This window comes from Triturus cristatus, chromosome 4_1, assembly GCF_964204655.1.
Source record: "Triturus cristatus chromosome 4_1, aTriCri1.1, whole genome shotgun sequence".
Lineage (NCBI taxonomy): Eukaryota > Metazoa > Chordata > Amphibia > Caudata > Salamandridae > Triturus > Triturus cristatus.
The window spans coordinates 636,872,635-636,885,980 of record NC_140585.1 but is presented as its reverse complement, the minus strand read 5'-3'; positions in this window follow the sequence as shown (position 1 = coordinate 636,885,980).

Below are 13,346 nucleotides of genomic sequence, written 5' to 3'. Positions count from 1 at the left end.
ATTTAATATTCCCACTCGAGCGAGCGCAACAGTACAGAAAGTGTTGGCCAGTGGAGGGGAATAATTTACTAGTCCCACTCCAATAATCGCAACAGTAGGGAACGTGTTGGATAGCGAGGGGATTAATTTACTATTGCAAAAACAACAGTTGATGGACAGAATGCAGAACAATGTCATACATTCACCCCAGTACAGGGCTTTGTTCGCCCTAAGTTGGCAGGGTATGCCCAGACGTGGGTCCCTTGCTCACTTTGCCACTGGATTCAAGCTTGAACAGTAATGCTATGAATATAAGATTTACTTCATGCGTAAGCTCTACTAATGTGGTATTCTTAGATGTAGAACTATTCATACACAATGACAAAATTTGCAGTAAGATGTATCGAACCCACGTCCTGCAATGCTATTTTACATGCTGGCAGTGCGCACCCCAAACATCAGATCAGGGCAATCCCTTATGGAGAAATGTTACGGGCACGGCGTAACTGTAGTGAGGATAACCAATTCAGGGAATGTGTAAAAGATATGGAAAGGAGGTTCACTCAAAGGGGTTATGGTAAAAGAGACTTAGAGGTAGCAACACAGAGAGCACTTAAGATAAGACGCGCATCCACCTTAAAAACCAAAAAGGCTAGAAATAAGTCACTCGTGATCAGGATGATTACGGATTATACTCCTATCAGTTCTATTCTGTATAAAAGTATGTCTAAGCATTGGCATATCTTGAAGGCAGATAAGACACTACGAGAGTTTCTGTCAGATAAACCACAGATTACCTATAGAAGAGGCAGAACGTTAGGTACAATCCTGAGTCCAAGCTACCCAGTAGAGGTTGAGAAGGAACAATGGCTTACACACTTGAGTAAGGGTTTCTTTAAATGTGGCTATTGTGGCATGTGTAAGCATGCTAAAGATAAAACCAAACAATTTCAGTATAATGGAAAACAAATCTATGATATTGTGTCTAACATTAACTGCAGCACGAAATATGTTGTATATGTGATTAATTGTAAATGTGAAAAAATATATGTGGGTAGCACAATAAGGGCTCTTAAGGATAGGATTAGTGAACATTGGAGAGCTGTCAAGAATAATGATCAGAGATATCCTATCGCAGAACATATACATAATTGTACATCACAAGGTATACATAAATCATTTCAATTCTGTGGTATTGAGCATGTGAAGATGGAAGCGCGGGGAGGTAATAGAGAACTCACATTGCGGAGGCATGAGGCGAGATGGATCATGCGCTTGAGGGCCGTTGAAGACGGTCTTAATTATGACGGTGAGTTACAGTACTTCCTAGGCGAATAAATTATCAATAAATGGTTCAGATTTGATTGTGAGGGAATTGAGATAAGGCAGACTCTTGGGTAGGTCATTTGAGATTTCGATAACACCTCGCGTTTGAGATAATTTTCTGGCTGTAAATGTATTGCAGTTTTTCTATGAAGATCTACAGGGTGTAGATATGTTACGCCATATATTGAAGAAGTTAGCAGCAATAATGATATAGTGAAAGAGGATTAGCATTGATGTTTAAGGAACGTAAAGAATTCTGTAAGGGACAGGATATTAATATACTGCTTGTGGTAGCTGGACTGAGACTGTTTTGATGTTGTGATATTATTTGTACAAAACTTTATTTTAGCAGTTTTTATTATTTAGTGTTTCATATTTAATGAAAGAATAAGGATCGTTCTGGTAAGTTGTATTTAACAATATATTATTATTATACTTGGCTAGAATGGCGCCAACATCAGCATGCATAAACAGGTCATATCTTTAGTTTACATCGTATATGAGCGGGAGGCGCATTAAAAAATTGACATATTTTGGTTGATGATTATATAATAGATAGCGAGTGAGAATATAATTTCTATATTTATGGTGTATGATTGGACCGGTAGAAGGGTTTACTTAACTAGATAGGGTTTGACGTTATTTGGATTCGATTACTGCAGTTTAAAACCTATCCAAAATGGCGCTGGGAGTTTATCCGGGAGAGAAGTCACCTTGTTCATTTCTATAGTTTGTTTTAAACAAACGCGGCAACAGCTAATGCGGGTGTGTTCCTGTATCCGGGGACCATGTTATTCTGAAAGTAAGTAGGAGAGCTTGGACGAGGGTGGCTTTACGGAATACTGACTATTGAGAATATTTCTAAGGGTAGATTTTGAATTTGTGTTCCTTTAGATCTCCGTACTTCAGGGATTGTGAAGGACTAAAGGACTTATACTCATGGTAAAGATTGAGAACAAGATACAATAGCGATTTTCAGTAGAGGAAACGAAGAATCAGGTGAGACTATGCGATGGTCAGGAATTGTTGGTGTTTGGCCTTCGATGAATACAAATACAAGATTAGTATACTTAGAGTCTGAATTATATTCCAGGTTAGCGCCGACAATTGAATTTGAATAAGATGAAGAATTACTGCTGATGACAATAACAAAGTGAATGAAGGTATGTGTGTGCTGTAGAATGTGGTTTTGGGTCCACGCCATTCTTTGCCTCATGTGCTCCGCGGTGTTAACACGATTTTTACATGGTTGTTTCAGGCTTGAAATTCTAGCATGGTTCACAGTTGGGAGAATGGTGCCATCACGGAAATGTGTAATGCTCACAGTCATAATGGTGGCTAAGCAGATGTAATGAATATCCAATCATTGGGGCTAAAATTGTTAAAGAATCTAAAAACGTGTAAACTCAGGCTGATAAGAGTGTGAAAAAACACAGCATGTTTATTTCCTTTTTGCACATGGAAGCAATGTGGGCTATATGGTATGGATTAAGGGGGTTTCTGTACTCCAATTTATATTATTTATTACTTCCAGCCCTGAGGAAGTCGACGAAACGCGTTGGGAGTGGAAGAATGTTTGTGAATTAAAGAACTTTGAAGATTCAATTTGAAAATAAAAGGAAGAAGAGAAGCCCACACCAATTCTTTCCTATTTTCGTGGTTGTTACAAGAGACATTGAATGTTATTTTCACGTGTGCTTCGACAAAAGAAATTACATGAATCAATCATTGATTGTTTTGAGGGTTTGGGGTGTTTAACCTCAAGTTGAAAGCACCGTATTGAGAAAGTTTTTGTTTTGTATGGTTAAAAATTGTGTGATTTTGCAGGTTGCGCGTTCTTTCCCTTAACACCCATCCTATTAATTTTGTACTGGATTCAAGCTAGCCTGGCTAATGAAGGGTGTTACCCAGAAACCGGTCCCAGTATGCTTGTTTCCGGTTCAGGGAAGACCAGGCTTGGCAGTTCGAGCTGGACTGTTCCCATGAGGCACAGGGTCAAGATGATTTGCATATAGCTTGATCTGAACTGAGGTGGCAAAGTGAGCTAAAGAATGATGATGGATTCAACCCAGGTCTGTGACTGGGGGTGAGTGTTTGAAAATTTTCAGTGCTCCTTCCATCATCACCTTGTGATTGCTTTGTTCGCCCTAAGTTGTCAGGGTATGCCCAGACGTGGGTTCCTTGCTCACTTTGCCACTGGATTCAAGCAAGCCTGGCTGATGAAGGGTGTTACCCAGAAACCAGTCCCAGGATGCTTGTTTCTGGTTCAGGGAAGACCTGGCTTGGCAGTTCGGGCTGGACTGTTCCCATGAGGCACAGGGTCAAGACGGATTTGCATATAGATGGGTCTGAACTAAGGTGGAGAAGTGAGCTAAAGAATGATGATGGATTCAACCCAGATCTGTGACTGGGGGTGAGTGCCTGAAAAGTTTCAGTGCTCCGTCCATCATGTCCTTGTGTTTGCTGTTTTCGCCCTAAATTGGCAGAATTTACATAAAAATATTACTTTTTTTAATTACAAATAATACAAAAAATAACTATCTTGTAATGAAAATCAATTTTGTTAAAAACAATTATAAATTACATAAAGTAATATTTGTTTCTACCCTATAAAACCACACAATTTACAACACATATCTAAATTTAAAAAAAAAACATTTAAAAAGGTAAAAATTAATGTACTAGCAAAACATTACAGTTATGGAACAGAAATAACCAAACAAAATAAAAACTAAACAATTAACGAAAATATTTATCAATTAATAAATGAATATTAATGATCAAGTAATGATTAATTAATTTAAACTAAATTACTTTCCACCCTATACCACAAAAAACACCAAAACACACAGCTAAAAAATATTTACACAACTAATTTTACATTATTAAATTAATATCAATTAACAACAAATCATTAATTCATTTAAAATACATTTACTTCCCACCATTTACCACTATAAACCGCACAATGCACACATCAAAATTATTACACAATTGACAAAATTAAAATATAATTAATTAATTAGCATCAATTAACAAAGAATTTATGAATTACAAATAAATTACCTCCCAACCATATTCCCCTATAAATGCAACCACCAGTTTTGTAAAAAACATACACAATTAACATAATTAATTAACAATTAATTAATTAATTATTAACATTTTACAATCAAAATACAAATATTTATTAATACATTAATTTACACAATTAACACTATAAAATAATATTATATAAAAAATAATAATACATTTATTCAAATTAGATTACTTCCCACCCTACTCCCCTATTAACCCACAAGCCGCTCATAAACAAATGACAAAATTAACAAAAATACCAATTAATTAATCATCATTATTAACACATTAATATATAAATAATAATAAATTATGTCCCACAATTAACAACATAAAATATTAAATAAATCAATATTAATTAGGAAAAAATATTAATAATGTGATTATAATTAAATTACTCCCCACCCTATTCCCCTATAAACCTACAACCCGCTCCTACAAAAATGACATATTTACCAATTAATTAATCAATTAACAATTAACAGCCAATTATTAATTAATTAAAAATTAATTACCATAATTAACACTATAACATCACAATTAAATAATTAAAAATGAATATTCAATTTATTATAATTAAATTACTTCCCACCCTATTTCCCTATAAACCCACAACCCGCTACGGAACAAAAATGCAAAATTTTATTAAAATAAAATTAATATTCAATTTATTATAATAAAATTACTTCCCACCCTATTCCCCTTTCAACCCACAACCTGCTACAGAACTAAAACGCAAAGTTTTATTAAAATAAAATTAATGACTTCTAACACATACATTAAAAAAATGCAATACTTAGACAAAAAAAGTAGCACATACATTTAAAATACACACTAAAATACATAACACTAACTAAAACAATGATATTTTTAACAACTATGGGGCATATTCTCAAGGATCTATCGCTGAGTTATCGGCACTTTATCACAGCCAAAGTCGCGATAAATGTATCGCCCCATTCACGAGCTGGTGCTAACAGCCCATATCATCAGTTTACGTGCGATAGCAGTCGCAAAAAACATCGCCACCAATTTCCCCGGCAACTAACGCTAATGAGATGCAGAGTAGGCGTTCCTGTGCAAAAAGCTGCAACAACACCACTCCATAACATTCTCAACGACCAGCCAGATCGGCGATAAGATCACAAAATATGCGATAAGGTGCGTTAGCAGCAGGATTTTAACACCTGCTCTTACCTGATGCAAAGTCGGACGACAACCAGCACCAGACAAGGGTGCACAGCCCAAAGGGTAAAATGAAGAACAACAGATGCCATAGAGCAAGTGATCATGCTGCCCGAAACCCCAATAGGGCAACAGCAGCCACCGCAACCACCCCCAGGACCCCACCACCCCTCTGGGGCCATACGCCAGGCACCCCTCACCCCCCCGGGACCCTACACTGGGCACCCCCCATCCCTCCCTTTGGACTAAGATATTGCACATCAACTCTACGAAATCATGATGCAAACAATTCACATGAAGTCGCACAACCACAACACCTCACATACATGTGTGGACAGAAAAAGGGAGATCATACATTCATCTCATAATATCCCCAAAATACGTTTATTACAGAATAAACCCAAAACAACAATTCTGAAGAGTCATGGCGGGTCTTCTCAGGACATTCTGCAAGCCACAGCCTGTAAGACAGAAATCTAGATAAGAAGGTGTGTCATGCGCTCATCAAAGTACAGAGAAAGAGAGCGAAAGAGAGAGAGATACAGAGATAAGGAGAGAAAGAAAGCGAGTGAGAGAGAGTGAGAGGGTGAGAGAGGCAGAGAGGGAGAGTGGGAGAGAGAAAGCGAGGGGGAGAGAGTGAGTGAAAGAGGGAGAGAGAGGGAGAGAGGGAGAGAGGGAGAGAGAAAGAGAGGGGAGAGAGGGAGAGAAGGAGAGAGTGAGAGAGGGAGAGAGGGAGAGAGATTGAGAGGGAGAGAGAGTGAGAGAGGGAGAGAGAAAGAGAGGGAGCGAGAGTGAGAGAGGGAGAGAGGGAAGAGGGAGAGAGAAAGAGAGGGAGCGAGAGTGAGAGAGGGAGAGAGAAAGAGAGGGAGAGAGAGTGCTGACACTGCAGACCCAGGCCTCACTGCTTACCTGCTGCCACCGCTGTGTCTTCAACCACGTGCCGGTATACACTGCAGAACCCCAGGTCCCTTATCTGAAACTGTATACAGAGACATGAATGGCAGAGTCCATACAGTTGTAGACGCCATCATCGCTTGCCTGCCCCTGTGCACAGAGGCTGTTGCACCCCAGCCCCTCTCACCGCCCAGCGGTGATTGCCTGCCCCAGTGCAACTAGGCCTCAGTGCTCACCTTCTGTCACCATTGTGTCTCCAAGAGGGCCCACCACGTGCCTATGGGAGCTCCAAGCCCGGGGCCCACGACCATGGCACCCTCCACATCATGCAGCCCCGCACCGCGGGCCACCAGGTCACACATTTGATTATGGATCTTGATTTTGCAATGGCAGAGACCATATCAGTGCACACGGCATCATCGCAGGCTGCACACCCACTCAGCTCTTGAGGTGCCACTAACTCTGTGAACCGCGGGGCAACGCCACGTGGCGGGAGGCCCACACTGCCCGCTGGCTCAGGCCTACACTGCGGTCCAGCAGGGCTCACACTAATCCTCACAAGTCCGGACCGCCAGGACGGCGCATCATCGCAGGCTGCACACACGCTCAGCACTTTCAGTGCCCCTACCTCAGTCTACTGCAAGACACCGTCCCTTGGCAGTGTGCCTGTGCATGCCGCACTGTATCCGGTGCCATCAAGTCTGTTCCGCTAGCCATGGACCCCTTATGATTGAGTCCCGTGGTGCGGACGCCATCCTGTCACCCCCGGCACTGGGCAATGAGAGGTGGCAGGGCCCTAGGCCCTCATGCAAAAACAATGGCCACATGGAGACACCCAGTCAGACTGTGGAAAGGGCATCCAGCACGTGTGCCAGGCCTTTTTTATTGGCAGGGTCACATGTCCTGTGATGCCTGTGCCGGATGGGTGTGGTGTGGATGTAAACCTGCCATGAGGGAGTGGCTGTGGCATGCTGACAACTAGACCTGTGAGCAGGAGATTCCCACAGGGAAGACCTGGAACATGTAGCATTGTCCCCCCCCTGTGAGCGTATGCGGAGTGGGCTGTCCTGGCGTATGCCAGTCCAGCGTCATGATGTGAACAATGACCCCGGAGTTCTGGGCGTGGTTCCGTCCTGGGCTGGATAAGGAAGTAACTAATAGATGTGTTGCTGTTGTAGTGTCGGCACCACCAGGACCACAAACAGCAATGTGTCACCCTGTGACCCAAATCCCACAACGTAAGAAACATGGACGTAAGGGGGAATCACTGACCCTGCATTCATCCATATTTCCACACTTTAAAGATCATAGACATGACGCATCTGCGTGAATATGAATGTTTATTGCACATTCAGTGGAGTGTTGCAGCTGGAGCAGTACAGGGCCATGAAAACCCCACTTTACATTTGTGGCCCATGGAGGGCCAGCCAGAGTCCTTCAGGGAATGACAAGTACATCAGAAGAGGAGGAGTTCAGTCCACAGTCTGATAGCTGTGTCAATTGTGACCGAACAGAATATGGCAGTCCATGTCGAGGTCCAAGGTGAGTGTCGCAGAGTGCATCAGGGGACAGAGGAAGGTGATGATGCAGAGGGCAGAACCAAGCAGAAACAGGCCACATGGCTGAGATGAATGCTACTGCATCCTTCTGACCACGAAGGCAGATTCATCCGCATCTTCGTCCTCTGCTGTTGCATGTGCCTCACCTGTGGGTGGTGGTGTTTTGTCTCCATCACTGTGTGGCAGGGACACCTCATGGGCCAGAGGTGGAATGTCTGCCACACTGTGTGGTACTGACACATCAGGGGCCGGAGATGTGGATGGGGTGGCAGCAGCAGCATGCATCAGCGTCAGGCCTTGTGGAAGCAAAATAATCATCGTCCCCCTGCCCCTTGGTTCTCGAAAAAAAGCTAAAAGTAGAAAAAACCAAATGCAAAGCACTGGAAAGACGTTGGAGGAAGGACTATGCACCGGAATCCAGACATATTTACAAACTTGCCAAAAGGGATTACCATTCCCTGTGCAATGCTGCTCGAGCTGAATATGTTAACACCACTATTACATCAACACTTAATAATCCCAATGTTCTGTTCAGAATAGTAAAGGAGCTTTCAGGTGCAACCTGCTAACCGGCACCACCCGTGCTCAATGATGTTCAATGCGAGGACTTGGCAAAGTTCTTTATTGCAAAGTAGAGAAAATCTACACAGAACTAAATGCAGTTACAACTAATGTGGAGCAGCAAGCAAAGAGCGCTCCCTCCATGTTAGGCTGTGTTACTCTACTGGGGACCCATAGCACCGTGCCAACTAACACGCTACAAAACTGGATGTCCCTTCCCTCAGCCGCATCTTAAATAGCCTTAAACCTGGCTCACCAAACGATCCTCTTCCAATCTCCATTCTTCAAAAACTGAAACCATCTTCACTCAAACTTATCATGGAGTTGCTTAATGCGTCACTGAAGGAAGCAATCTTACCATCTGCATGGGAACATGCCATGGTTCTCCCCCTTTTGAAAAAACCCAATGCTGATCCGGCTGAACCTTCCAACTTTCGCCCGATTTCGCTACTTCCTGCCTTTTCTAAAGTTCCAGAAAAGCACGTCAATCAACAACTAACGCAGTTTGTAGACTCCCAAAACATCGGGTTTTAGAGCGGGGTTTTTTACAGAAACAACGCGCTCCTGGGAGTTACTGAAACTCTGCGCCATCATCTTGACATGGGTGAAATGGTGGCACTCATACTGCTTGATTTGAGTGCCGCTTTTGACACTATGTCACACACTGCCCTACTAGAAGCTCTACAAACTTTGGATATTGTTGGTTTAGCATTCAAATGGCTTAAGGATTGTTTGACCGGACGTACTTTTCAGGTTTTTCCCCATCTACTAGCTCAAAGTCCCACGCTTCTCCTTACGGAGTACCGCAAGGTTCGATCCTCAGCCCATTATTGTTTAATATCTATGTTAGCCCTCTAGCCACAATAGCGGAAGAAGCTGGGCTGTCTATCTTCTCGTATGCTGATGATACCCAGCTTATCTTCTCTTTGTCCACCAATGAGGCATCTATGGTATCATCTCTCCAGGTTGGGCTGCCAAAGATAGCTAGCTGGATGCACACCAATCGGTTGAAACTAAATGGTGGAAAAACTGAAGTTCTCATTCTTGGGAAAAACAAAGATCTCTGGGGCCCCCGTCATTGGCCTCCTCAAATGGGTGATCTGCCTCAACCAGTGCAATCAGCTTGCAATTTAGGCATAGTTATAGATGACCAGCTATCTATGAAGGCAGCAAGCAGTCAAGGCCGCCTCAACCTGCTTCACCATCCTGAAATGGCTCAGAAAAATACTCTGGATGTTGCCTAGTCCCACACAAAGAACAGTGATCCAGGCCTTAATTACGTCCACGATGGACTATGGCAATGTCCTGTACTTAGGAGCCAATAAGGAGGCGGTACAAAAACTGCAGGTAGTGCAGAACTCCGCGACCAGACTGCTCTGCCTTGTACCTAAAAAGGCCTCCATCTAAGGTTCTCTCCGTGACCTTCATTGGCTTAAGATAGAGAATCGAACCAACTTCAAGGCCCTATGCTACATGCATAAGATCAAATTGGGCACAGTGCCTCAGTATTTGAGTGCCTTAGCCCATCCCTATCTTCCTAAACGCCTTCTTCGATCCTCTTCTCAGGCCAAACTTCTAGTCCCCGGGATCAAACGGACACGTTTGGGTGGCCAATCTTTCACTTACCTGGCCCCGCTACAATGGAATTCGCTCCCCACGCCTCTCCGGCACGAAACCAGCTGTAACAACTTTTGCAAAGGCCTAAAAACTTGGCTATTTAACCAGTAGATGTCCTCCTTTTCTCTTGCGTTCTGTCTGTTGGCACCGGGAAACTTCCGGGTAGCTGTGCGCCTTATAAAATTAATAATAATAATAATACCTACCCTCCTAGTTCAGTATTGGTGAGAGCCTTGTTCACTTTACTTTCTGGTTTCTATCCAGTGAGTTGCTGGTTATGTTCTCAGGCTGTCAGCTCTATTCCAGGTCGAAGCTATGCCAACCACCAAAACCATCAGTTTAGTCCCAAAGTGTCTTCACTGCATCAAGATGGTGTGGTGCCGATCCTTAACAGACACGTTACAGTACCGGAGCGTGAACTCAATCCAGAGATTCTCTCTCTCTCTCTATCTCTTTCAATTCCCTTACCTGTTTTTTTCTAGTTTCTATCGCAGGTAGCAAATTCAGCAGTGCCACCTGTGTCAGAACCTGACACCTGCATGGGGACGTGATGTGGCTTAGGGGAGCCCTGTTGTAGAAGTAGTAGCAGCGCTATTCTTGAACTAAAAAGTTAGAAAATCTGTGATTTCCTCCCACAAATAGTAATGATGCTCAGCAGCAGCCTTTCTTTCATGCCAAAGTTGAAACTATCCAGTCACTGTGCAGTGCAATTATGAATACAAGAGCAGGGCACTCTAAAATGAATTCCTGGGCTGGGCCCTAGCAAACACCTACTCAAATAAACAGTAGTTCTAGTTTCCTCTGTCTGATATCTGTCACAAGACTGCATGACACTCTGGCTATATTTTGCTTGTGTGATACAGCAGCACCAATCTTGCATAGTTCTATAGCATGTGGCAACTCCAATGCACCTGGATTACTGCTTCTGCCATTTCCCTCTAATTACACCAGAAGGAGATCCTACTAAACATATGTTGCTGCTCTTACATCCTCCACTTACCTTCACTTTTCTTTTATGACATACCCATTTTCATCCCCGTGGCAAAAAGGAGTCATCTTTCGGATAATAACTAGTTTAGTTGAGTTGTGAGGGGACTATTTGTAGCATAGGTCTTGGGCACATGCATGAAAAGAAGTGAACATGCGCAATACAGTGAGCACACGCCCTAAGGTGTTGCAGGTCTGCCAGGAGGAGTCACAATACAAATATTCTCTTGTCCCACTAAATGAACAGCTACTCAGTGGGAGTAACAATATGTGAAAACTGGCCGTGCAATATGGCAGTACAATTCAGAATGAGTTGACAGCTTCTTGGTAAAAGTTATATTGCACTAATGTGGAAAATGTTGAAACCGAGATTGTGTTTTTTAGCTACAGTCCTTTGCATATCTGTTTAGTTTTTTTTACAATAATGTAACGTATCGTGCAGTCTTTCTGTAAATTATTGGCACTAATAAATTGAAAAAAACACTAGGCAATTTTAATGTCTCGCCTCAAGATAGGTTTAGCTATTTGTCACTGACATCCGTATTGAATCTAACATAAACCTAGAGTGCGTTTTAGATGAGCCCAGTTCAATCATTTGGCTTTGTGTATTCTTCCTCTTTAAACTATTTATTTGATACATTATCTATAACATCTTAGATCATCCCACGGTCAAATGCCTCTCTCACCTCTTTCCATTAAGTGTTTCTGAGTCCTTACATTTCTGTTGATGAGGGACAGTTTTCTCATGCTACACCTCTGCTTAGCGCTGCTCTCTCTGCTATTGCCTTCCGTACTCCCATTGACTCACACTCTCTCCCTTTGTTCGACCCTGGGCTGCCCCGACGCTGTGCCCACCCAATGCCATTGCCTTTGCAGTGCTTGTAGAATTGCATTATTAAAAGTAATATCTATGGCTGGCCATCTTAGAATGGCATTTTTTTTCATACAACCCATTCAAAGATGGCCACTGGTCCATGTCTCACACAAACGCTCATCTTTCATTGCTGTACGGCAAAACCGATGAGTGTACATGCATGGACACGCACCATGCATGAGCATGCACCGGCAGCCAACTTTGAACGTTTTGTGGAATACTTACCATAACGTATGACAACTCAAACAAGTATTGGGCAAGACGATAAACCTGCAGATGCATGTTAGAAACGATTTAATTAAGATGACATGTTTTCAAACACATCTGTGTGTGTCTAGCTAAGCAAAGATATTGCTCAAATAACCTTCAGGTCTTCTTTTAATGAATATACCACAGTAGTTCTTATTACACAGCTGTTTGCCCTCAGGAATATCAACTGGACAGGTAATTACTACGGCTCGTTTTAGATGACCTACTTGGTGCTACTTAGCTGAGCCTTCTGATAAACGTTACCTCAGACTGACTTTAGCAGCAATCTTGACTAAGTTGTGAGCATATGATACAGAATTCCTGTGTAGAATATTCTTTGCTTCAATATGCAAAATTGATCAAAGGTCTGTTCCCCTTAATGGTTTTATTAGTTTTTTTTTTAAATAGTTGAGCACTAAATCACACACAGATGGAGCCAACATGCAGGTAATATTGCAAATATTCAAATTTTCACAAATCATGCAACATGACTGTTAGACTTGGGGGGCTCAAGTTGGCACAGGTATGCACTTGTGACAAATAGGGACCCTCTCCTCTAGTCAGGGTAAGGGGGTACACTCCTAAAATAACCCCTGCTCACACACTTGGTAGCTTGGCACGAGCAGACAGGCTTATCTCAGAGGCAGTGTGTAAAGCATTTGTGAACACATACAGTAACCAAGTGACAACACTACAGACGGACACCACACAGGTTTTATATCAAAAATAAGTATTCTTTATATAGATTTACCACAAGACCATTAAACGACAAAATCACACAGTACTGTTACTTTAGATGGTAGGATTTTGCTTAGTTCTCTTAAGTTCTTAAATGCAACACTTTAAGTCAATGTACCTTTTAGATGCGACACGCAGGGCAACAAAAGTGTTGCAACAATGTTGATGTGATGAAGTTTTTGGTGCAAAGAAATAAAGACGTGAAGATCTTCCAGATGCGGCACGCTTCTCCGATGTTGCGAGAAGACTCGACTCGATGCTTCAGCTGCAGCGGCGACACACTTTACGCGATGCGACGG